The sequence below is a fragment of the Dipodomys merriami genome, unplaced genomic scaffold, assembly GCF_024711535.1.
Source record: "Dipodomys merriami isolate MVZ:Mamm:240054 unplaced genomic scaffold, mDipMer1.0.p SCAF_665, whole genome shotgun sequence".
Classification (NCBI taxonomy): Eukaryota; Metazoa; Chordata; class Mammalia; order Rodentia; family Heteromyidae; genus Dipodomys; species Dipodomys merriami.
Window position 1 is genome coordinate 523,542 of NW_027206252.1, and position 27,006 is coordinate 550,547.

The following is a 27,006-nucleotide window of genomic DNA, read 5'->3' on the forward strand; positions in this document are numbered from 1 at the left end:
CCTGGGCACCCTTCCATGGATGAGAGGTACCCCATCCCTGCATTCCCCCCTGGATGGGACTGACACTTTGCTGACTTCCATTTCAAATGGACTCACTGGCCCCAGATCTATGTCCATGCTGGGCACAGCCTGGGCGCTCTGAGCACCTGCCCTCACAGCCCCATTTTAAAACACAGACAGGGCTCCCTGAGGAATGGCATCCAGACTGGGCAGGACACGCCCTGCCTGGCCCCGTGTCCATCTTTCAGGATGTGTCTTGTAATTCCACGAGGAAACACGTGCCATGTATTTGTCTGTTGGGTCGGCCACAAACTTAAAGCTGCAGGGCATCAGCAGGTGGGACACGTGCAGGCCTTAAAAAGGGCTGAGCCCTGCCGGGATAGAATACCTATGCCTCTTCCCCAGACTCCTTCTCTTACTCCTCACAGCTGAGAAGTCACAGCTATGTCCTTCTCAGATCAGAGGCAGGACAGGGCACGTTGGAGAGAGGCTGGGCCAGTCATTTTGCTGTTGATCTGGGACTGAAGAGTGGATACAGAGGCCTCGGCCCTCACTGCTCAGCTGACTCCACGGCCCCAGAGCCCAGAGCCCACACGTGCTAGTGCAGTCTGAGATTTTCCTTTCTATATGCCGAGATGTGTAAGCCCCTGGCTGCCACCATTCCTGTGACAGAGAGCTGAACACTTCAACTTGACAACTTCCACGACTACAGATGATTCGGAATCTTGGATTTCACATGGTGACATTAAAATTACTTAATTTAATATCCTCAACATACTCTTTTGCTGGCTTTTTTCCCTTCCTTTCAAGTGTCTTATGAGTTATTATAAACTGATATAATTATTTCCCAAGAAGTTTGATACTTCATTTCTTCATATGCTTCTTAATAAAACCTTTCTGCCTACTGCTAACTTAGAAGACGCATGTCACAAGTCTAACTTTTCAGAAGTTGCAGGATTAAATGCTGGTTATGCGTTTTCTCAAGTGTGTTACTCAAAAAGGTAGATCGGTTAGAGCTCTGGGATGGGAGGGAGCATGGGCAGGTGGGAAAGGTAAGAAATGGGATAAATGTCACTCACGTTCCCCTTGCGATTTTACCCTTAGCCTATATCTAACATGTCTGCGGCTCTCTACTCTTTCCAGGCTTTTAGCTGGGTTAAGTGTGTATGTGCCACAAAGCCTTTGAAGTCAGGACTATAATTGTGAAGAAAATAAACAAATGACATATCTTTTGCTTTTCCTATCTTATCTCCATGCAAATGGTTGGAAAACTCATCAACAATGGCTAACATTTAAAACTGGAATAAACAACAATGCTCAAACAGCAAGCCCACCAGATAAGATATGTGGAGAACCATCTCTACCTTTGAAATTCATTAACTAAGCAATTTGCCGATCCCATTCCAGAATGTATTATTCACAGGAGAAGAGCTGCGTTTGATAAATATGGAAACCTTGACTGTTGTGCAGGGCTGAATGCTTTTACATAAATTCCCCTAGGATTAGCAATCTTTTCAGAAATCAAATTACACACATAAAGCTACTTAAGGTTGGCTTTTCTTCTCCATCAAGCAGGGTAGTGAAATCCTTGAATGAGGGACTTAGATCCTTTACAGGCCAGTAGAATCAGGCATCATTTCACATAATTTCTCAACACATGGGATAAATTCTAAAGGCAACTTGACATGTAAACCTGCCTGTGTGTTTGCAGGATCAAGTGAGGATGCAGCAAAAACTATTAGTTCATCCCAGCCTGACCACATCAACCCCGCAGCCACTGCTCTGCGGTGGGGCCTGAGCACATACTGCCCAGTCCTGGAGACACACAATCAGCTGGCAGAGAAGTCAAGGGGGAAAAGCACAGGAGCTGAGGCTCTTGCAGTGTCAGGCAGGGCTGGCTGTGAAGGGTGTGGATGAGTGCGTGTCAGATTGACAGCCCAGCTTACAGTTTATGCAATGAAATTTAGCGTTGGGAAATTATTTGGATAGTTGATTTTCAAGTATCTTCTCCCTAAATCCCTTGTGGACCCACAAATGGGAGAAAAGCTGGGGTAGTTTCCCCTAGGGTGAAGTCATGCAGTCTGTAGTTTGTGGCCAGAAGGCAATCTGATCTCAGGATATTCACAGCCTCAGGCATTTAACACTCAAGTCCTGGCTAGACTGGTACTAGCTCATTTGGGAATGGGGTTGGGCGCCATTGACACAGCTTAGGCTGAGGGAGATGCTGCTGTGAATCTCTCCACATGAGCTTGGGGGCTGCTCCATTTTTGTGAGACCACCGCTTGCTAGCCAATCAAAGCACAGCCCACTGCTTCCTAGTCAATCAATGCACAGCCCACTGATTCCTAGCCAATCAATGCACAGCCCACTGCTTCCTAGCCAATCAATGCACAGCCCACTGCTTCCTTGCCAATCAATGCATAGCTCACTGCTTCCTAGCCAATCAACACATAGCCCACCACTTCCTACCCAATCAATGCACAGCCAGCCACTTCCTAGCCTAGCAAAGCACAGGCAACGGCTTCTTGGTTTGGGATAACGACATGGTAATAGATGCAACTCCAAACCTCTTTCAAAAATCTATTGCCAGTTGGTATACATGTGGCCTGACACATCCACACAAAGCCGTCACCAATGAGCTTCTGCCTGAGGCATCAGTGAGAGGTTTTCCTGACATGAAATGTACTTCATGGGGTTCGAGTGGGTGTCAGTCATAGTATTTCCTGGCCCCGTTGTAGACGACAGATAGAAACGGTCGAGGATGGAAGAAGACAGCGCTTCCCCGATCTTCACACTGCATGGTGGGGGAGAAAATGTTTTCTTGACTCTTAATGGACCCAGAAGCTCAGAACTGTGGTCCCACAAGGCCCAGTCCCAAAGATAATGTCAAAAAGGTAGGTCACAGGCGACAACCTGGACAGACATGGGTCAGACACACATGAACAGGAGGCTACTCATGAAGGCTTTGGACAACTGGTTTAGATAGTCTGAGCCCACAGCATGGACAGTATAGGAATGACCGCCTCCCTGCAGGTCCTGGGGTCTGGCCCTGTCACAGGCACAGAATCCAGGTGTCCAAAATGGTGCTGAAGCAGTGTGTGCAACTGGGCTTTTTTCCCCCTTAAATGGTAGAACAAACAAAACAGAGCTGTTCATCTGAAATTAGTTATGGAGACTGCCACCTGACCTACGCTGGAGAGCTATGGGCTCTGTGACAATCCTGCGGGGGAGATGCAGCTCTGAGAAGGGTGTGGGGAGTTAGTTATATATCACAAGGAAAGTAGCCACTGTAGATGGACAAGTTGTAGGGAGGAAAACACTGTAAATGACTCAGTGCAATTTCACTTTTTCAGATTTAATGGGAAATGGTATTTGTAGTTCCAAATATTACCAGGAGTGGCCTGATGTGTGTTGTCACCTGCTCACCCACACTCCCCACCATCAATCTATGCTGCTGTTCAGGTTTGTTGTGGAAGTCCTTTCTCCTTATTCCATCTCTACCATATGAGAAGACTGCACAAAATCCCCCCCCCCGCCCCCAAGACGGCCACATGTTCAATTAAAATGTCCCTCCCCGTCACAAGCACAATGGAGCGAGAGCCTTGGAGTCAGAGCAGACAGTCCTTATTAGCAAAGGGACTCTGGGAGCAGAGAGCTGCAGTGGACCTGGAGATTGGGCTTTGCAGAAGCTTAGGGGAATGGGAGAATTGGCGAATATGCAAATGAATGGCTTTAATCTTCCCTTTCCTTGGGTCTGATGGCAGCTGGCCCAGCCAGCCACACTGACCTTTGTTCCAAGGTCCCCCACCCCCAGCAGAGATGAATACACAGACCTCTAAGGACAGCCTTGGCTTGGGTATAAAAAACAGGCCTGGCTGGCATCAGTGCCCTGGAAACACAAAGATGAAGCAGTGAGGTCCTTTGGCACAGACAGCATGCCACCATGGACAGGTGCCACCCAATTCTTACCGCCTTCCAGGAGGGCATTGCAGAAGTTAATGAAAATCCCAGCTTTAAACCTGGGAGAGAACAGCACTGCATATTCAGGGCCTTGACATACAACCCTGATTGTGACCTACTGCATAATCAAGTCACTGCAGCTGGTTTCCTAATGAAAATTTAAATATTTCAGGGCTTTCTGACTTTGTTTTATTGTTTGTGCTGTTGTCATTATTGTTATTATTGCTGTTTGTCCATCACTAAACTTGGAGATTGGCCTAAGGGGAAAAAGAAAGAAAAATAGCCTTTTCAGAGATTAAAAAGCCAGCCCTGATGCATGGCGCCTTGTTTGTATATTCATTATACAGAACCGCACATCCGTGAGAGGAAAAGTTCATCAGCGTGAGGTGTAACGCAATTACGGTTTGCAAGTCCGGGTCTATTTAAGTTGCTTCCCACCCCTGCCTCCGTGAGAACGCAGGGCACAGGCTTCCTCTCCGCTTATCGCTCAGCACAACCCACCTCGCGCAAGTCGTCTTTGTCCTTTCAGAGATACTCACTATCTTCCCTAAGAACACAATATGTGTTTATTTTACAAACTCCAACACAAATGGAAATGAACGGCACAGTACAGAGATGCAGGTGCCAGCGTGCGATGTGTGATTAAACTGTATTCAGTGGGGCCAGAGGAGGAAGCAACACCAGACGGCCCACATTCCTCGTTCGCTTTCTCCATTAATTTCTACATCCTGCTCATAAAACGGTCACCTAACACCTCTCCAGACCTGTGTTTAATAGAAATCCCTTATGAAAGTGACAAAGATACCTTCTTCTCTCCCAGTAAGAGGGAGGGAAAAGCATCTCCTCTTTCCTTCTGGGGACATGGAGGACCAAGGACAAGTTTCTCTCCAGCTCTGCTTCCAGTGTGTGTGTGGGGGGGGAGGGTGAGGGTGAGGTGGTTTCATGACCCACTGGGCTGAAACAAGCCTACAGGGCTGGTGCAAACCAATCTAAAGACCCTTTAACCTGGCGTGGTCCACACACCTATAATCCCAACTACTGAGAAAGTGGAGGCAGGGAGATCCTAAGTTTAAGAAAAGCTAGAGCAAAAGGTAGTGAGACCCCATGTCAAAGACAAAATAAATACAGAAGGACTGGGGCGTAGTCACGTGCAGAGGGCTTGCCCAGCATGTGCAAGGCCTGGGCTCAATCCCCACCACAACGAAAGGGAAAATGCCCCGCAGTTCATTCCCAAGTGGATCACATGTGGAAGTGTGTGCCCAAAGCCCCGTCGAAGAGCAGTGATTTAGACGTGGCTGATGTCACAGAGCGGCCAAAAGCCAAGCTCACTTTGCAGGATGTCAGGACAAGGAGAGAAGGAAGAGGAGAGGCAGAGAAAGAGTAGCAGAAAGTAAGAAGTAGGAGAGACTGGAGCGAAGGTGGGAGGGGACCAGGAGACCTCAGGGAGCAAGGGATGACGGGACTGAAGACAAGACTATGAAACACAAGGAAAGCCCTGCTGAAACCACTGTGAATAAAACCCAAAGAACAAAGGAAACACTCAAGATGGGTCAATTATGTTTATTATGTATGTGCTTATGCTGATTTGAGAACTTGGGATGGGCTTCCTGCCCCTCCCCCATGTCTGATTTGAACTTAGGTAGCTTTTTTGTTTAAGAAGAAAAGAATGTTGGGAAACAGGTTCATGGTTATTCTCTTACGTCACACGACCTGACCAATTACAGCATGGCCTGCATCCACGTTTACACTGCGAAATATGCCGTGGTCCCCGCCTTTAAAAGCTGTGTATATACAGTGCTTTAGGATTTTGTTTTTAAACAAAGCAAAGTAAAAGTATTTACCAAAAAAAAAAAAAGTGTGACTAGAAAAGAAGGTTCAGAAAGAACCCCTACTAATGAAACCACAGAAGAGAACTCAGGGGAAAAATACTCCGGACACGCTACCCGATGGAAAACCTGGTAGAGAGCTACTGTACATGGAAAAAGCAAGTGGCCAACAAATAAGTGGATGAAAAGTGAGCTGTAGTAATCAACACACAAGCTTCAAGTAATGATTTCCCCTTACAATATTTGCCCAGATGTATATCTTTATTACATCTGTGCCTAAACCTGTGCACACATACAAGTGCACATATGAATACATACGTGTGTGCCCCTCTCTGAACACACAGGTTTCATATCTGTACATAATGCACATGTGCACATACCCAATGCACATATGAACACTCATACACAAATGCTCATGTGTGAGCCTACACAAAAGTCACACATGCACACACAAATACATGTGTGTAAGCACACAAGGGTTTACACACATGCATGCACATGCAAATGTACATCTAGACACAGATTCACATGTGCAAGCACATACATAGCCTCACATGTATATGGATGTGTATACCAAAATGCTCACACATAAATACACAGATGCACATGCGGTGCACACATAGGACTCAGGGAACACAGGTTCTTGATTCACATGAGCTTGAGACTGGCCTTCAGTCGTGAAGGGCAGGCAGCAACCCAAGCAAAGCCCTGAGAAACACTCCAGTCCTCAGTGATTTTCTGTAATGCAAGACAAAGCCGCTAATGCCAGCCATGAGGAGCATCACACAGCACCATCCTCTTGATGGAATATTCCTGCAGCCAAGAACGGTGAACGGCACGGAACAGGTAAGTGAGGCGCAGAACAAAAATATTTGTTTAAAAGTGTGGCTCCTGATTTGGTTTAAAATTGCTTTAATTTAGAATATGAGTGTGATCAAAATGTAAAGGCTTTCTTTTTGGGAAAAGTGATTTTTGGAGGCAAAGCGATTAATCAAATATTTATTTACATAACATTAAATCTGGCACTTATTACTTTTAAGTCTATAATTGAAACCAAGGTAAATTTATGGAAATTTGTTTTACAGGAAAATAGCAGTGGGCCATTTGTTCTAATAACTACATTTTAAATGACCATCTCTGGCAGAGTCTGGGGGCCGCTGGGCTTCTCTGCTTTGTGGCCAGACAGCTGGACGGGGGATCAGCAGGAGTCTTGGGACCTGCCCCAAAGCCAGCACGCGCACACTCCACCACTCCGACTACAGCCTGGCAAGTTCCGTGTTCTGGGAGTAGATAGCTGGTTAACTGCTTGGCACATGAAAATAACTTCTCCAATTAGGAAACCCTGTCACCCGAACGACATGGAAGGGGAGGAACGTGGATTTTCCTTAGTGTTTGTCATCTCCCCTCTTCAGCTGTCTTTCTTCAAGTGGACCTGGGAAGTTCCACTTCCAAAAAGCTGCCCGAGGTCCCTGCCGGGTCTGCACCTCCCTGCCCTTCACAGTGACCATCTGTGGGAAGCCCACGCGAGCAAGGCGCCCCAGGGCTGGGACAGCCACAGGAGGCAGCAACTGAGCATTCTTCCCCAGGCTCCCTTGGCCAGAGACAGGCAGAGCGAGGGACAGAGATGCACAAATGGATCACCATGCCCAAATGGATCACCATGTTCCCCCCCTCCCCCCTGGCAAACCACACAGAAACCCGAAGGAGGGTGACGGCAGCCGCCAGGGCTGGAGGAGGCAGGAGGAACATGTGCACTTGGTAACTTTAGGGTGACCTGTCTTTATTTTACCATTGAAAGAACGAATGGAGGGCACAGCTACCTATACCAGGCACCAGGTGGACCCCAAATTGGCAAGAAAACATTTTGTGTAAAGCCAAAAGCTAGAGCTGGCCTGCCGCACAGGGGAGCGGTGGGAGCTGGCGGTGGGGCCTTTGTCATGCTCCCCGCTGGCTTTGAGGCTCAAGGTCTTTGCTGATTGTCCCCCACGGGGCCCTCCTTAGGGGTGGCTTTGGGGCCAGAGCTCCCAACGGCGGCCTGGCCAGCAGGACATTTCCTCCGGGGTCAGAGCCTGAGCATTGGCGCTGTTCCCTGCATGAAGCTGTGTAGGGCCATGTTCAGGAGGTCCCGAGGGGCCGGGACAATTCCAGCCCCTCCATGTCCCCTGGCCCCCACTTATGCCCAAAGCCCACCCCTGTTGGTCTTGGGTATGCTCTCTGTATGCCAGGGGCAGCCAGAGTCCAAGTATGTGTGCCCTCAGGAAGGAGGGAGAGAAGAGGAAAGGGGGAGAAGGCCCCACAACACAAAGGAAGAGAAGCAATTCCTGGACATGTACACACAGAAACACAAAGACTCACATAGCCACACGCAGACACACATAGATACACACACAGACACATGGACACCAACACACAGACACACACAATCATAGATACACACTGACACAGAAATATGTGGACCTGGACACACACAGAACCAGCTCTGCCCATGACATAACTCCAGTGAGCTCAGCCCTCAGATGTACTCATGTTGAGTCAGCCAGCAGCCCTGTCTGTCTGTGGATTCTGTCCCAGTGGCTTCCAGCTTTCCCAGTGGGAATGCCGGAGGTTCCCAGGGAAGGGGCTGCGCCTTCGCCTTCCCAAGCTCTCCACCCTGGGCACCGCTGCAGGACAGCTGTGTGATCCTAGAGGGAAGGTGTGGCGAGACAAAAGGAATCATTAGAGTGAGCCACCAGCACCAGCCCAGGCTTTCAATGTTTAAATGTTTTAATTTAAAAGAACAATGGCTCCTTGAAGTGCCTGGCAGCCGGGCTGACAACCTGTCATTTATTAATCAGTGTTAAGTAACCGCCATTCGGGTTTGACACCAAACAGCCGATGATGTGTGATGATCCCCCAAATAGCAGGCACGTCTCAAAGCTGATTTCCACGACGCCCGCAGAACCTGGCAGGCTCGGAGTAGTTACTGCACCAATTAACAAGCATTAGCAGCCCAGTGGCAAACGTGTGTGGGGCAGGACGGGGTTGAGAGTCAAGGCATGGGCATTACCGGGTAAACCAAGGTGCTCGTCACACAGGGGTCACGGGCCCTCCGCGGCCCGGAGCCGCGAAAACCAGCCAGCAGACCAGAGGGCCTCTGAGGAGTGGTTCTCAGCCGGGACACTTGGCCATGTTGGGAGACGTCTGTGACTGAAGCACCAGAGGGTGGGGGATGGGGGTCCCAGGCTGGAGCCGGAGCTGGAGATGTTGTCCAACACACGGCAGTGCTCAGGGCCCCAGGGCCACGGCCTGGAGAGGAGTCCAGCTGGAGAGGAGAACCCCCACAACGGGTACTTGTACGGGCAAAGGCTGGGGTGGGACTTCTTTGCCCCTGGTTTTGTCCTTGGAGGCCCTGGATCCCTCATTTCTCTGTGAAGCCACTGACAGCTGGGGGGCTCTAATGAGTGCCGGTCAGGGCACAACGTTTCGCTTATGGAGCCTTACTGTGCACCCCAAATGGAGGCGGTGAGCTTAATGTGCACCCCCAAAGTGAAGGTGTGTGAGCTTAACGTGTACCCCACTGTGGAGGCCTGCGATGTCTGAGCGACTCCTTAGAGGTGTCACTTACACAGCTGTGCTGGGTGCGTCCTGACATCCTTCTCTTGGCACCCTGAAATCTGTTATTTCTTTAAACCGTGAGCATTTTCACAGCAGGGTGTGAGAATAAGGTGCAGGCAGTTCCGTCACTCTGATGGGACCTGGGTTGTTTCACGGCGGGTTTTGAGGGTGAAGGGTAGAAGGCCCCGCCGGGGAGCTGCGGCTCCGGGCAGTACGGCTCTGTACCGGGAGCTGCGGCTCGGGGCAGTACAGCTCTGTACCAGAGTGTCCCGAGGTTTTCCAACACCAGCACTGCATCCTCCCAGAGCTGGGGTTTATAAAACACGCACCAACTCTCCTTAAATACATCTTGAATAAATTCGCCTTTACGTGCTTAATTTAGCAAAGACGGATACAATCCATCATGCTAAACAGAGGCATTTAAAACAGCTGCTTCCTTAAGCTTGGGCCCCGTGGCTAGGAGGCTGACTTCAAGAGTGGGTGGAATCCGTTGTCTTTTGGAAGAACACACTGGAACACCAGGCCTGTGTCTGGACGCCTGTGATAATCTCTCCCCCTCCGGTGCTCCAGATTCTCTGGAGCTGTATTTCTTAGTAAGGATACAAGTAAGGCAACACGGACTCCACTTAGAGGATTGAACAACTCCAACCGCACCCCTCTTTCACAGACCCATCTGTCTCTTCTGGCTGCTGCAAAACTGTAGACAGAGTCATTTGGAGATCACTCAGTTCTGGAGGCTGGAAGTCCAAGATTGAGGGGACAGGCAGCTGACTTGGCCTCTGGTGTGGGCCTGGTCCCCACAAAGGGTGCTCCAGGCCTCCCATGATGCAGTGGGGGAGGCAGCCGCCCGGGGCTTCTTTTGTCCGGGCACCAGGGCAGAGTCCTTAGACCTGACCACTTGAAGCCCATCTCCTTGGCCGTAAGGTTTTGACATAAGGACATTTAGGTCAAAATATTTTATTTGGACATCGCTCAAATAGTGGAAGGTCCTGAGACAGAAGTGACTGTTCTTCCAAATCAAGTGTCCACAATTGGTGGTCTCGAAGGGCCATCCGAGACCCCAGGCCGGGCCGGCTCTGCCACTGTGGCCCATCAGGACATACCCTACCACTCTGCCTAGGCCCTCTGTAAGCGGGAGCTGGCCTCCTGTTCCCTCTTCCTTCTTGTTCTCTAAGCACCTCCACGCGACAGTTCAGTCCCGGCTCTCGTTACTTTTCTGGGAGAGCCTGGCGTCTCCCTGGCGTGCAGGCCAGCGGCAGGGCACGTTTGCGGAAGCTTCGTTTCAAGTCCACAGTGTCGGGGAGCTTCCACACAGCACAGGCCTGCAAACTCAAAGAAACAGCCCCCTAGCTCCCTGCTCTGAAATGTACAAAGAACCCTATCTTTTCACCCCAAGACTGAAGCTGGAGGCGGGAAATGTCTTTGAAGTGATATCTGAACTCAACAGAAACTTCTGTTCAGACCTGAAGTCTCTGCACTGATTGTTCAACGCTTTCCATGACAGCCGTCTGCCTGCAGACTTGCCGACCGGGGCTCTTCCGAGTCACAGCATCCTTCCGGAACTTACTAGATTGCAGGGAGTGACACCCAGCCGGTGATAGGTACACACCAGGCCTCCTTCCTTCTGGGTGTGCCAGGACAGGCAGAGACACACTCTGCCCCCGCCCCCAACTCTCCGTCATACCCATCAGACTCTCGACACCTCCCTGGAAATCCGTGGTTGTCCAGGTTAGAATTTCATCGAAACAATGAAAATCAAATATCTGCTCAGTATGTCATGCTGAAATTGACTGTAAACAAGTGGATTTTATAATCGATGCAACTTTGGTTATCACTACAGTAACAGCTGGATTTTAGAGTGGAAGGTGGCTTACTGTGCTATGGCAGGCAACTCATTGGTATTCTTACTATGCCTGGCGCAACTCGCTTATAAAGACTGAGTTTTGCAGAAGGAAGGTTGGAACATCGCCGATTGCCCAAAGATGTCCATCTAGCCATCTCTTGGAAGAACCTGCATGGCTGCCAACCGCTGACTTGACTTTGCCTGGTCAGTGGACATCAGTGGCTGCTCCAGGCCCCGCTGTGGCTGTGACGCCCCTCCCCACAGACTCCAGCGTGCTCCGTCACTCTGTGGAGCCCTGGACATCTGAGCGATTGACTTCCACGTCCCAGTTGTGCACTGCATGTGAGGTTTGTTCAGCAGTATTTGAACAATGACCAGTGAAACTGGGTGTGTGAGACAGCCCTCAGCAGAGGGGTGCTTGTGTGGGGATTACGTGCGGGAGCAGTCTGAACAAGGATGCTTTTCCCCAAACCCTGACCCAACGAGTAGGACACAGAGTTTGGCTGTGAGCTGCATCGTTGCCCTTTGCCACACGGAACAGAAGGGCCTGTGCATCCCTCCGCCCCCTCTCCATAAACAGCCTGCCCTTTCCTTCAGTGGATAAGGCCAGGTTCACACCCCTCCCGCCCACGACCCGGGACTGGCTAGGGCAGCTCTGACATGTCCCATGCCCACGTCCATGTTCACAGAGCCATGCCCACGTCCATGTTCACAGAGCCATGCCCACGTCCATGTTCACAGAGCTGGTAACAGTTTGCTATTGACTGAGAGGCCCTGAGCTAGAGGGGTTGCTTCCACTTCATAAAGCCACCACACTAATTCAAGACCCATGACTGACAAAGAAAAAAACGAAATCAAAAAACCACACCACAGCCTCCAACACTCCCGTCGGTGCTTGTTTTTAAAAGACACGCCTGTGTCTTCGAATCACACAACGTCAAGCACGGAGATTGTCTGGGCCCTTTTGACAAAAAGTTGAACTATTTTTCATCAGAGAAACAAGTTGTCTGAAAGTTAAAAATACATTTGGGGGCTGGGAAGGTGGCTCAGTGGTAGAGTGTTTGCCTTGCATGCATGAGGCCCTGGGTTCCATTCCTCAGCACCACATAAGCAAAAAAAGCCAGTAGTGGTGCTGTGGCTCAAGGGGTAGAGCACTAGCCTTGAGCTGAAGAGCTGAGGGACAGCGCCCAGGCCTAGAGTTCAGGCCCTACAACTGACAAACAAAAAAAATTAGGCAGAACAGTCAACACACGAGACATATACGCACCCAAGGCTGAGAGGAAAAAGTAAGAGAAGTCTTGAGACACCCTACTTTGTCATCAGCACCTTCTTTTTTTTTTTTTTTTGTCGGTTATGGGGCTTGAACTCTGGACCTGAACGCTGTCCCTCAGCTCTTCAGCTTAAGGTGAGCACTCTGCCACTTGAGCCACTGTGCCACTTCTGGTTTTCTGAGTGGTTTATTGGAGATAAGAGTCTCACTCATGGACTTTCCTGCATGGGCTGGCCTTGAACCATAATCGTCAGATCTCAGCCTCCAGAATAGCTAGGATTACAGGCATGAGCCTCCGGTGCCTGGCACCTGCACCCTCTTAAGTGCTCCATCTTTGGACTCACTTTCACAGTGTGGAGGCCCTGGGGTGAACACACAGGCATGGCCCCTGACTGCAGGACTTATGTAGAGACCGTGGGCTAGTGCAGGCACTAAGTTCACAGGTGGCGGAGTTTTGCCTAAGTTTTTGTGAAGCATGGAATATTCTTTGCTCAAATATAATTTTTCCTACCTTATCCACTCCACTAAACTTCTGACACTTAAATTTTGCATAAGAAGAGACCTGCACCTTCCACAGTTGAAGACTGTGTCCAACCAATTAGAACCACACGTCATTTTGCACTTTTACACACTCCTGATAAAATGAGGAAAGAACCTGAAGAAAGTACTTCACACGCACAATGTTTCTTTCAGAGCAAAATGTGTCCAATTGATTTATGGCAGTCACCGCGCACGGAGAACAAAACTCGCCAGTGAGGAGAGGCTTTCGGCAAGGCCTCCGGTCTCTCGGAAGCAAGGCTCTGCAGAGGGAAATGCACGTTCTGACGTCTTTGTGGATGCTGCATTTTCATACTGGTGGATTTATTTCCTTTTAGGGTAGTCTAATTTTTTTTTTTAAAGCGAGCAGTAAATCTCAAGATGCTGGCTTCCACTTCAAGGTGTGCTTAAAACTTTTGATCCATCAATTAAGAGACTGCAAAGGAAATTTGTCTGTTGGGAACCGCTGAGAAAGAATGGTGGAACTCGCTCAGGGATGACAAACTCAGCTCCTGAGCCAAGCTAAAATGTCAACCAAGTGTTGCCAGCATGTGCCTCATGAGTGGTGTGGAGCGGGCTGCGTGGAGGAGCAGGGCCCCTGATGCTGGCGGCTCATGTCGCCCAGTCCCTCCCAGCGGTTGTCTGCACACTTCTGGTCCGACTGGCAGTGACATCTCTCCAGAACCTGTCTAAGGGGACAACCAGAGGTCCAGCCATACTTCCTTGCCAGTGGGAAGCTTGTGCCGGCAGGCACAGTGGGGTTCCTCCTTACGGAAGCTACCAGGCCCAGGGGGATGGGGCTCGACCCCCACCATGTCCTGTCTCCCGAGCACAGAGCATATCCATTTTTAGCAGCTGGCCTGGGCAGCATCCTCTGTCCTCGCGAAGGCGGTGCACGTTCCGGGAGCTCTGATTACAGGCGCTCTTGGATGAAGTGACTGGAGCCCAGCTACCTTGTTTAGTAATCAGCATGGGCTCCGGATGTGCAGAGCACAGGAGGGAAGCGGGCGCTCGCTAGTCAGAGAGCCTCGCTGTGTCACCGGAGAGGAGGACAGCTGCTCCTCCCTCCGCTAAACGCTATCATTTCAAACACCGTTCCAAAGAAAACAGGGATCTTGCCGGAGGAAAATCACATACACACCCAAAAGGAAAAAAAAGTATATCAAGGTAAATAATCAGGTTTCTTCTATGGGCCCAGGATCCAGAAGAGCCATTTTCCTGCTTGACGAGCAGGGAAGAGAAAGAAAGCAAGGGGCTGGGAGGGCCCGGGGAGGAGGGGGCTCCTGCCCACAGACGCCTCTCGGCTCCCGTCTACTGCTGGCCCTGCCAGCCTCAAGACTGGCTGCTTCCTGCAGATGTTAGTATTCCGGGGAGCATCATCCTGTGTTAGGTACTTACTATATGAATGCTAAGTATGCATGGGTGCTATATGTGTGTAAGTGGGCCTGCATGCACATGTGTGCATGCCCTCAAAGGTCTGCATACATACTATGTGTGCAAGCACACACATATCTATAATGCATGAGTGGTATACACATGTGTGCACATGCATATGTGTAAGTGTGGATATATGAGCATGAGCAAAGTATGCATGCATACATGTATAGGAACTAAATGAATGCTGAGTGTGTGTATAGAACTCTACATGCATAGCTAGGCATGCATACAGGCATGTATATGCATGCAAGTGTGACACATAAGCATGCAAGCACATTAAACATTGTGCCCATAGATAACTATGTAGGTAGGCAGTGTTTGCACACACACATGTACACATGTGTGCGCACAAAGCCTGCATTCATTTGCTATGCGTGCAACGTCTACATCCTAAACATGCATGGACAGGCATGCACACGCATGTAGGCACGACGTGTATACTCAGATACAGGAGGGAGTGAGAGAGTAAGAGTGAAAGAATTCCACCTCTCTGAACTTATACAGGGCAGAGGCGAATAACACAGTGGTTCTGTTGCATAATAAAGCATTTGGCCTCTGACTCCCTTCCCTGGCCGGGGCTTTTCCTGAGAAATGGGAGGCTTTGTTAGGCTAATGAGGTGGCTCCCAGCTGGCAACTCCAGGGTAGAGGCTGGTCAGCTGACAGGCCAGTCACACGGAGGGGCTGCAGTCAGCCATCCTCATGCAGGCAATGAGCTCCTCTCAGATCACTGAGAACCGTGCAGGTGGAGCCCCCCTGGACAGCAGGACACTGCTGACTCCACAGGGTGGGGGGTCAGAGCACTCGCCCTCCAAACTCACTCACAGAGCTGCAACTGCATGCCCAGAGCTTCCCAGAGTTCTTGGTAACTCACCATCCCCAGACACCCCCTCACCCTGGAGCCCCCCACGTGGAGTGCTAGTTGTCCAAGGACTGGTGGGGAGACCTCCCGGTGGGAGTCTCCAGATGACTCCCTGGGGCTGCAGTCTCCTTCTTCCTTCCGCTGCTTGCTGGCTGTCTATCCGGGGGAGGGCATGCTGCCCTGAGAGCCTGAGCTTCCTGTGCAATGTGTGTGTTTGTGGCGTCCTATGGATCTACAGGCCATGTGCATTCAGTGGGTTGTGAGTCCCCAGCCGTGCAGGCTCTGGGGAGAGCCATATCTGCCCGTACATTCCGCTAGAGCCAAGGGTGCATGAAAGCACTTGGCCTGTGGTAGGTGTGGCTGGGGTGGCACAAGGGACGCTCGTGCACTGAGGAACAGGCGACCAGGCGCCAAGTCCAAACCAGAAGGATCGGTAAGCAGCAAGGATCAGCATAAGCAGCAAGACTCCAGGGGGGGAGGTTGCCACTCATGTCACCAGCCCACCACTTGCCAGCTGGCATGGCCCGGCGCTGCCTTCCTCCTGCCACACCCGCAAACAGAGCGGTTTTTGGCGGCCTTGACATGAGTAGAGGAGAGAGGGCTGGAAAATTAAACATTCGAGGAGCCACTTCAGGGTTTATGAAGTTCACTAATGTGCTTCAATGAACGTGAAGGGGGTACTTGCTCCCAGGACCAGAGACACAGAAGCAATTTCCAGTGCAGCTTTTCGTACTTAGCGTTCCCCAAGCTTGTGAGCTCTCCCGGAGGAGAGCGGATTACGTAGATGTCTCTAATGCAACCAGATCCGAGAGTCTCCCTGTTCGCAGAGCACTGCAATCTATCTCATAAATGCATTGCAATGTTCCACAAATCACCCACGTTCATCCCCGGAGATGTCTTTAACTCGGGGCTTAGAGTTGCAAATGAATTCTCCTATGGATCTATTATTCTATCAAATAGCAGACAAAAGGCGACTAGCTCATACAAGGCCTTCATAGAGCCCGGCTAAATTAGATCCTGAAAGGCCTAATGAGGATCATTGAGAAACCGGTGGCAGGTGGGAGTGGGGGGCCAACCCTTACCTGGGCCATCATCCAAGGTGAAACACCTAGGCGGAGGAGTTCCAGGTGCCGTTGGCCGATTCAACCTTCGATACTGGGAGGAGGAAGAGCAGGAGGCCCTGGGAGAGCTGTGTCCCCCAGTGGGGGTGAACTAGCCTCCCACAAGCCACCATACACCCCATGGGTCATAGCAGGCGGGGTCACAAGGGCCATTGTGAGGAAGGTGAGGTGCTGGCTGCAGTTACACATGAACCCCACGACACTCAAGATCACCTGTCCGTGCGGATGCTCTCCACCCTGGACAAGCGGGCCTCCACACGCAAACTAGGCCAAGGGGTCCAAGTAATCGCGCAGGGATGAACAGCTCTCCTGCCTCCCTTGGCCGTCCCTGGGAGGGGCACTCCCGGAGGCTCCCGGGCTCCTCACACTCTCTTCTTCTCGCTCTCCTGCAGCCCAGCTCCCTGGTCTCGCTTTCCTGAGCTCAGCATGAGATGCGGGGCTGTGCGCCCAAGCCCCCGGCGCTGCAGCTTGGAGTCAGCTCAAGTGATTTTCAAGAGAGATCTTGACAATTCCAATCAAAATTCCAGCAGGTTTTATTTGCTGAAATTGACAAGTTGATTCTAAAATTTACATGAAAATGCAAATGGCCCAGAAGAGCCAACCCAATTTTGAAGAGAACAAAGTTGGATGGCGCACACTGCCAGGTTCAGTCCAACTCTAAAGGTCAGTAATCCAGACAGGCGGTGTGGGCAGGTGGTCGGCACCAGAACAACACAGGGAATGGGGCTCCTGGGGGTCAGCCTCATGCAGAGGCCGGAGCTCCCCGAGGTCAGCCATGCTGAGGCCGCTGGCCGAGGTATGAGGACACTGCCAGGGTTCCTGCAGGAAGTCTAAGGTGGGCAGCCATCCAGGTGTACATCTGGCAGGAAGCAGGACTCTGTACTAAAGAGTAACCAGCAAAACGTAGGGCTGGGACCTTGAATCAGTGGTAGAAACCTAATAATCTTGAGGTCCTGCGTTCAAACCCCAGTGTAACCAAAGGAAAAAGCCAAAAGAGATCTTCTCAAGAAAAGAAGGCAAACTACAGAGGAAAAACAAAGAGCATCCACAAAAAATCCCTTATATACTATATATTTTATGGTATATAATATAGTATATGTTCTATAACACATATTATGTAGTAATACTATATTACACATAGATAGTATATATTTATATACTGTATCTAGTATATATGATATCCATATACACATATATATCTAATACACATAATAGCATTGTGTCTAGTACATAACACTTCACAAAGATGCAAGCACATCCAGTGTGAACGTGAACAGCCGCTGCCATCCCTCCCAGGGATGAGGACAGAGCCCAGGGGGCTTCATCTCCCACATTGTTGGCAGGACGGACGGACTGACTACACCCTGGGCAAGCAGAGAACTTGGCTGTAAACATCAGGCCTGGGCACAGTGTGGTGTACACCAGAGACGGGGCGGGCGATGGGCCAGAGGAGGGGCAGAGGGGGGGCAGACAAAGGGGCAGGTGAAGGGGTAGGTGAGAGGCAGACGAGGGGCAGAAAACGTGAAGCTCTACTCAACAGAACAGGGGCAGGACTCGGAATCACTAATCTGCACACAGAAGAGGAGCTGCTCTGAGAGTCTCCAGTGCACCACTGTGCCAACGCCAACGTGCCAATCGTAATATGCCAGCTGTGCTGACTACCATACCATGTCGGTGAATCCGGTGTTGCTGGGGTGTGGGGGGGAGGAGGGCCTGCATGGGCTCAGAGAGCTTTTGGAGGATTATGGTGGTGGCTTCATGATTGTAGCCAGCTATCCAAACTAAAGCATTTGCTGTAACTCGACTGGGCAAGACGCAAGCCCCCACTCCCCCTGCCCCCCCAAGCCAAGAGCTGTCTAACAGAACACGCATGTATTTATCTTAAGACTCCAAATAGTGGGTGGGGCTTGTTTGTTTCTGAGAAGAAAGCATTGCAATGCACCTTTAAAGTTAAAACCCTCCTTTTTCCTTGCTCACTCCTTGGAGTATGGAGGAGCTGTGGTCTGTGTTCTAGCCAGGTAGCAAGGCCGCTTTGGTCCTGGGGAAGGGAAGATGGCATCTTCAGGCATTTGGAAAAAGAGAAGACGCGTGTCCACGCACAGCAAAGAAGGCTGAGCCCCTCTTCCCTCTGAGGCAGCCTGGTGTGGGGATCTCAGGCTCCATGAATACCTGGGCATTTCCTCTGCTCTGTTCCCCCACCAGTGGGAAATAAAGAATACACTTTTAGCTAAATGAGAACTGAAGTGCAAGGGAGGAGCATTATAAATGATATGCAGGCCACCAGCTAAAATTCAATTTTCAGGTAATGCGAGGGTTCGGCGCGGCCGGGCAGCTGCTCTGCATATCACAGGAGACAGCGGGTAATGAGGAGGGAGGCAGGGCTCAGGCGTGATCTGTCAGCGCCAGCGAGCCCGGGATTGTTTCCGGCCTCCTCTCCTCTAATCGCACCATTGCAGTGTTGATTCAGAACACAGCGGCCCGTGAAAAATGTCACCGTTGTGCCGATGGTGCGGATCTGCTGGCAGTCCCACGCGTGTGCCCGCTCAGGACGGGCGATAAGGCACTCCAACCTCCGTGCTCAGCAGGTTTCCCATTTCCTCCTGCAATTACACCTCAGACTGTTTTAAACTTCATAGGCTCCGGCTCGATAAATGGTCTGAGGCAGAGGGCCCTGGCACATTGAGGAGCGGCTTCAAAGCCCCGTGTGGACTCAGGTTCGGGGAGGTAGCCCAAGAAATGCGGTACCCTGACCCCACCCTTACGGCAAGCCCCAGAACGCACCCTCTCGTCGGCTGTCTGGTGCAGTTCATGGGAGGCGTGGGAGAACAGCAGTTGTGGCTGGAAGGCAAAGCACAGGCCCATGGCCGTGCCCCTGTGTGCAGCTTCTCACTTCCCTGAGGACTGGCATGGCCCTCCCCCAGAGCCCGCGAGACACTCAGGGTCTGAGGACCCAGCAGGAGTCTGCTCACAGAGGAGGACTAGCCCAGGGATCGAAAGATATCTCCAGGTGAGAGGCATGACTTTAGGCCGTGCTCAGTGTTTAGGGATGCTGGAACTGGTGCATGTTCTTGGGAATCACACCCGGTGGCAGGCAGACTTAGAGGAGGCTACAGAAGGAAACTACTGCTTTTGGAAAACCCCACTTGTCCATGCACCCATCTATTTATCCATCCATCTAGCCACCCACTGTCACTTATTCATCAGTCTATCCATCAACCTGTCCATCCATCCATCCACCCATCCACTCATCTAGCCATCCATCCTTTACATACCATCCAGCCATCCATCATGTATCCATCAATCCATCCATATATACATGTATTCCACCCAACCACCACATCAATTCAAGCATCCATTTGCTATTTATACATGCATTCAACCATCGTTTATATATTCGGCTATCTATCTATACTTCCACCATTTATATATCCTTCCAACCATCTATCCATTTTCCAACCTATGCATTCCTTTTTCCCATCCATCCATCTATCCATCCATCGGCAAATGTGTCACCAATAGTGCCATTTCCTTGCCTCTGTCATTGCTTCCTACTTGGTGTGTCCACCTCATGCACACAGAGAACACAGCTCTTAAGTCGGCAAAGACGTGGAGCTGCGATCTCACGTCTTTATGTTTCTCTTGTCTCCAGTCCTAGCTACCTTGGATGTTTCCTGATGCTTTCTAAGTCTCTTCTCCCTTTTTTACTTCCCACTCTCTTTTCCTTCCCTTCCTGTCTAACACAGCCTTTGCTTTGGGTGACAGTCTTACTTAAAATGGACTGACCATAGGCAATGAGGAGAGAGTAGCTACTAAAGAAATAAGTAACGACTGGGCGGGCATTTTCCTGTCATGAATTGGGGTCTGGACTTGGCTTTCTAGGCAGGAGACTGAGCACTGGTCACACACCCACAGGCGCTAGGTAGTTCATCCTGCTCAGGAAACTAGAAGGAATGGCATGATAAAATAGAGAATAACATATAAGGTGAATAGGCACGGAGGGCTGAAGGATGCAGCCAGGCGGCGCAAACAAAGTAGCAAACGTGCCCCTGAGGCAGCCAGCTGCAGGTGGCGGCTGCACGCTGCCTTACGGAGCTGCAGTCAGAGACGGAGTGCGGAGTCCGTGGGATGGCCTGAAAGCCCTGCAGAAAAACTGCTGATGAGTCTCTTTGTGTGGGTGAGAGAAACAGCCTCAGTCCAGGCCTGCGGAGAAACAGGCCGCTGGGCCATACCAGGCCGTTGTGCAGGACAGCCACAGCCTGGCCAGGACAGGCCAGCTGCCCGGCGCAGTGCAGGCCGGTCGTCCTCGCTGCCCTCAGTGAGGGGGCTGAGTGGCGGTGGGGATACCCTGACTCCCTTCCATCTCCCAAAGTACGGCAGGGATCTACGCCACGGGCTTCAAGGTTGCTTTTAATTGCTGGTTTCAAAGATGCCAGCTTGTGAAGTACTTGCCTTTTCTGGTTTTTCTTTCCCTAATTGGGCTTGGAGTGGCAGCAGCACGTGGAGTACTGACAGGAGCATTATGGAGGCAAATCATCGCCTACCTGGAACACAGTCCCCAATAACAAAAAATTACTCACAATTAGTGCAGGACTAGGCAGCTGGCTTTGCATAAAGGCCTCCAGTGAGATCTGTCTGTAGAAGAATGTTTCTATCTTGAAATCCTGACACACAGCTCTGCACACATACTGCCTCGGAGATGGTCCCTACCAACGGCATGCGGGGGGGGGGGGGTCGATCCCCATCCACTTCAATAAGGATGCAATGCACAAGCTTGGGCAGCTGGGGAGAGTCAGACCTGCGCACACAGTCTCATGCTCCTGTAGATGCTCACGGTTTCTCATCCGGGATCCACACGAGTCACATGTGTGGTGGAAATACAGGTGACAGGAAAGCAATCTGTGCGTAGTCCCCCCGTCCTCCAGCCCTGCACGCCATGCCCACGTGCCACCCACTTCAGTTACACATGCTTGCTGCACTTACAGGACACAATCACTGTCTTGGTGTGCCTACATCTCCTTGAGGCATCGTCCTTAATCTACTGAGCCACAGGGTAGTACCCCAGGCGAAAATTCTGCCAGCTAGTTAAAATTCCAGGCTGTGTGCAAGAGACAGAGAAAAAGAGAGGGAGGGAGGTAGGGAGGGATAGAGGGAGGAAGAGAGAGAGACAGACAGAGACAGAGACAGTGACAGAGACAGATACTATTCTTTTAATTATCAGATTTTCTTAAAAACAACAGGATAAACCCATTAAATATATTGCACATTCCTGTCCCTTTTCATTCCTTTGCTTCTCTGATAAAATTAGTTTGTTTTCCAAAGTTTTTGCTCATAAGGACTCAGGAGTCCAATCTTCTGGGTACCTCACCCTGGGCAGAACCGTTGACTCTCTTGCCTGTGCCCTGACTAATTCGGTGGGAACAGTGTGCCAGCTCCCAGTCCTCATGATGCTCCCAACATTCTTCAGCTGTGACTGCCTGCCGCCCTCTCGCCAGTGAGGCCGACGAGGACAGCTCTTAAGGAGCTTTCTAGGCCCTTCTGCCCCACCGGCACAAGCAGGACACTGCTCGGTGAATCTCAGACAATCTGTCCATCTGCCTCCTCTGCCTGCTCCTCTGTCTGTGTGTGGAAGATGCCCCATGCAGGCTCCAGTTCAGACTTCACTTCCCTCTCTTCCCTATTCTAACGGGGCTCGTCTCCGCCATCCTCCCTCCCAGGCTTCCCAGCCCCCTGCCTATGATTGGCTGCCTCCAGGCCTGCTCTGCCGGGCTTACAGCAAAGCATCCTGGTATTAAGGCTCTGGGTTCCCAGCCCTGCTCCTTTCCCTGTGCTACACCCTTGAGCCCCAGAGCTCTAGGGGTTGTGTGTCATGGTCAGGAGCCAGGCCTGGAGTCCCACAGGTTGTGTGTGGACTCAGCACAGGGGCGTAGCACGTCACAGGCCTGCATACTGCAGGGGTGGCTGGCCCAGCACAGAGCTGATCGCTGATCTTGGAGGGCTGCGTGGCTTCAGCCTCTTTCCCTGAGGGGCCCCAGGCCTGGTGGACGTGGGCCAAGCTCTCTCTCCTGCAACTTCCCCTCCATGGGCCCTGGACCCTCGCCTCCTGGGTTTCACCCCCAGACCTGCTGACTGCCCTAAGTGGCAGCATAGCCTGGCAGAGAGAGAAGGAGAGAGGGTGAGAGTGGCCTGCCCGGCAGGCACCAGAGCAGATGAGAGAAGAGTAAGCTGCCAATCAGCCACTGGCCACACCCACCGCCATGGGGCGGGACCCAGCTGCCTTTCCAGGATGCAGCCCAGCATGGAGGCCTCTCTGTGGGCTGCACGGTGGCCTCCCTGCCTGGATGGTGGTCCCCCGGGAATACGTCCTCACCAACACGTGTGGAAAGGGGACTTTGAGAATGTGATTAAGTCAAGGACCTGGGTCTGACAGGTCCTAAATCCAAGAGCAGAAGAAGGGCAGAGAGACGCAGAGACAGGAGCACACAGATGATGGTAGGCAGAGCCCGAGTCCGAGCCCCCTTCTTCCCACAGGGCACAAAACAGTCACCCCGTGACCTGCCGCTGGGGAGCACAGGACAGCTCTGCCCCAGGAAGGGTCCCACCTGCCCACACCTTCATTTTAGATGGCTGCTTCAGAACTGTGAGAAAATCCATGTCCATTTTCAGGGCACTCAGTGTATGACACCTTGTGACAGCACCCCCAAGCAGACGTGTGTGTAGAGAACATCTCGGGGTGTCAGTGCTATTCTTCTCCCATTTCACAGGTGTGCAGTTAGAGGCCCAGGAGGAAATCTGCCTTTTCCAATGACTTCAGCTAGTGAAATAAGTTAGGGCCAAAGCCTGAACCCATCGTTTGCTAACCTGTCTTCTCCTGAGACCATGACCAGCAGGGGCCAGCAGCCACTTGGCTTCTGGGCAGCAGAAGACCTCGCATGACAGGGCTTCTGTCTGGAAGCAGAGCCGGCTCCCACAACAGCTCCCAAGGCCACAGCCAAGAGGCAGCACAGGACCCTGCAGGGTTACCCAGAAACCCTCATGGATCAAAGTCTCCATGCTCCCGGAGCAAATCTCCGTCTGCAGACGCAAAGGCTTATGGGGCCAGGACCCCACTGCTCAGCGCCCTGAAGTCCACGCCCCTGCCTCTGCAGACTCTTGAGCTGAGGCCACCTACAGACGCCGCCTGAGTTCAGGGACCAGATCCCATGGGCACAGGTCCCCTTCCTGCACCGCGGTGTCTGTGTGCAGCCTGGCTGCAGGTGTTCCAGCCAGAAAAGAAATACTGCAAGTCAGGAGCAATCGACATTTCCAGGGAAACAGCTGGGCTGGAGATTTCCTCCCAGATCCATGGTGCTAATTTACAGCACGGTTAGATATCGATGTATACACACACCCCAGCGGTGTGGACAGTTGTCCTCATCATCTGTGGGGAGGAGAGAGGCTCTGATGGCCTGGCTCCAGGGCCTGGCCTCACTAGCCAGCACTGGTATTTTTAGAAGCAACAGCTGGTGTTCAGGCGTGGCTCCTCACTCCACATCTGGTTCAGGGCAGAAGAACAGGAGACCTCAGCAGATTTGCTAGGGGTGTCAGGGAGAGGGAGCAGGGAGGGAGGAAGGGAGGGAGAGAAGGACAGACGAATTGAGGGAAGAATAAGGGCCAATGAGCAGGGGAGAGGGGCAGGGGGAAGAAGAAGAGGGAGACGGGAGATAGAGCCAGACAGAAGAGAGAAAGAAAAGGGGTGGGAAGAGGGAAAGAGGACACAAAGAGGAGACAGATCTAGAGGGCAGTGTGTGGACCCTGAGTGACAAACATAGAGGCCAGGCCGAGGTAAGGGGACTCACTCACAGTGTCCAGTCGGCCCTCCAGACGTATAGTCTACTGGGTCAGCCTTGCTGTGATCCCTGTCTTCCCCGCTCCACCTCCTTCCTCGCCTGTGCTCGTGAATAATCAACTTCCAAATCAGAGTCACACGAGATGAGTCCCACGGAGGACCTCACCAGACTACAGTCCACATGGACTTGTGAGCAGGACCTCACTGAGGACTCAATGACCACAGAATCCGAAGTACCTTGAATGGATGGATGGTTGGACAGATGAACAAGCGGAAGTTGAGTAGATGGGTGGAGGAGCGTGTGGTGTGTTGATGGATGGGTGGATGTGTGTATGTGAATGAAAGGATGGAAGGAGGGAAGAAATGAAGGGACAGATGGATGTATGAATGTGGATGCAGTTGGATAAGTGGAAGGAAGGAAGATGGAAGGAACGGGGAGGGATGAAGGGAGAATGGGAGAGGAAGATTAGGTGGGTGGATGGACAGATGAATGGATGGGTAAGTGGATGGATATATTGATGAATGGACAAATTGATAGATGGATAGATAGATGAACATAGGAATTCTTCTCTGGTAAAACTTTTTGTAGAGGCACTAAAGCATCACCAGGTTTCTCTACCGACTCCAGGAAACAGCCTAAATGAAGAGCCAGCCTGCTCCTAGATCCCGCCCCTTCCCGGGCCCTTGCGTGACCCACTGCGTTTCTGACTCATTCTCATCCAGGAGAAAGTATCAGTGAAGCGGGGCTGACCCCTGCTTGGGCTGGGATGGCGGTCACTCACCAGCTCCGGGGCCGGGTTGTGAATGTGGTACATTGTGTACAATATTCACTCTCTGAGACGTTGACGGCTCCTATCAACCGCACACTTCAGCTCATAGTTCCACAGTGGAAAACTATCACGTGCTCTGGAATGCTAGGGGTCCCTGTGGACTGAGGGGAGGAAACAGAGCCAGAAGCAAGCCACACAAAGCTTCCCTGTCCACTGTCCAGAAGGGGTGATCTCAGAAAAGGAGTCCTCCTCCTCCTCCTCTTCCTCCCACTCTCCCCCGCTCCCCGCTTTCTCCTTGTTAATTCTGGGCTGCACAGGCAAGCTCCACACCAGCACTGAGCAGAATGCAGGACCTGGGGTCCCAGGAGGCTCGCAGGGTGATTTCAGAAAGGAACATGGGTCCAGATGACAGGAAAACACTCCTCTCTAAAGATCACATGTTGGCACCTTTGGGGTGGTGGCAGAGACACTGCTCCGGGCGCCTTGTGGCGTGCAGCAGGGGGAACATAGATGGTGTCTGATGCTGCCCCTGAGCAGGGGCTTCAAGGCTAGCAGTTCTGCGCTCATGGTGGGACAGCTTTGCCACAGTGGCCACAGGAAAGGCTCGCTGAACTTTATGGTCGAGGCACACCCCAAACCACGTGATGGTAACACGTGGCCTTTGCTAGTGAGCCACCCAGGCCAGCCCTGGAGAGCAGTTGCATCTTGAAGATGTGCCCAGTGCTCCCGGAGGGACACTGTTACCCAGCAGACTGCCTCCCTGAGGAGTTCCGAGGTCTGAAATGCCACAGGAGGTAGAGGCAGGAACTTCATGGATTCAAGGCCATCCTGAGCTACAAAAACAAGGCTCTGGCTTGAAAAATAGAGAAGCTGGGGCAGCAGGCGGTGCTGTGGCAAGTACACGGGTGCATGGTCCCTGTGACTTAGGGAACCGAGTTATCCTGTCACCAGCAGGCTGGAATCCTGGAATTCAAGCGAGGGTCGGACACTGCTGACCACAGCGAGCCTGCCATCCACACGTGCGTGTAACAAGCTCACCCTGCAGATGCACAGGGTCCCCTACGAAAGGAAGGTCTTTTCTCCACACTTGGGGTATTTCCTAAACATCTGAGGCAGAAATGGAATGGCTCCCAAAAGGCGGTAAGCAAAATACCACATCGTCCCTGGTTGTCCCCGAATCACCCTCCATCTGCCCCGAGTTGTGGACAATCGTGCTTTGCCATGCTCTGAGCACAAGCATGACGCCACACAGGCAGCATGGCACCAGAGGAAGGCCCTGTTTGCCCTTCATGTCAAGCTCGTGTGGGCTGCAGCTCACGCCCAGGGCACTCGGAGTCCAGGCTGGGTTCGGTCACCGGCCAGCGCGCTCTGAGTCCAGGCTGGGTCTGGTCACCGGCCAGCGCGCTCTGGGTCCAGGCTGGGTCCGGTCACCAGCCAGCGTGCTCTGGGTCCAGGCTGGGTCCGGTCACCGGCCAGCGCGCTCTGGGTCCAGGCTGGGTCCGGTCACCGGCCAGCGCGCTCTGGGTCCAGGCTGGGTCCGGTCACCAGCCAGGGCGCTCTGGGTCCAGGCTGGGTCCGGTCACCGGCCAGCGCGCTCTGGGTCCAGGCTGGGTCCGGTCACCGGCCAGCGTGCTCTGGGTCCGGTCACCGGCCAGCGTGCTCTGGGTCCAGGCTGGGTCGGTCACCAGCCAGGGCGCTCTGGGTCCAGGCTGGGTCCGGTCACCGGCCAGCGCGCTCTGGGTCCAGGCTGGGTCCGGTCACCGGCCAGCGTGCTCTGGGTCCAGGCTGGGTCCGGTCACCGGCCAGCGCGCTCTGGGTCCAGGCTGGGTCCGGTCACCGGCCAGCGTGCTCTGGGTCCAGGCTGGGTCCGGTCACCGGCCAGCGCGCTCTGGGTCCAGGCTGGGTCCGGTCACCGGCCAGCGTGCTCTGGGTCCAGGCTGGGTCTGGGTCCAGGCTGGGTCCG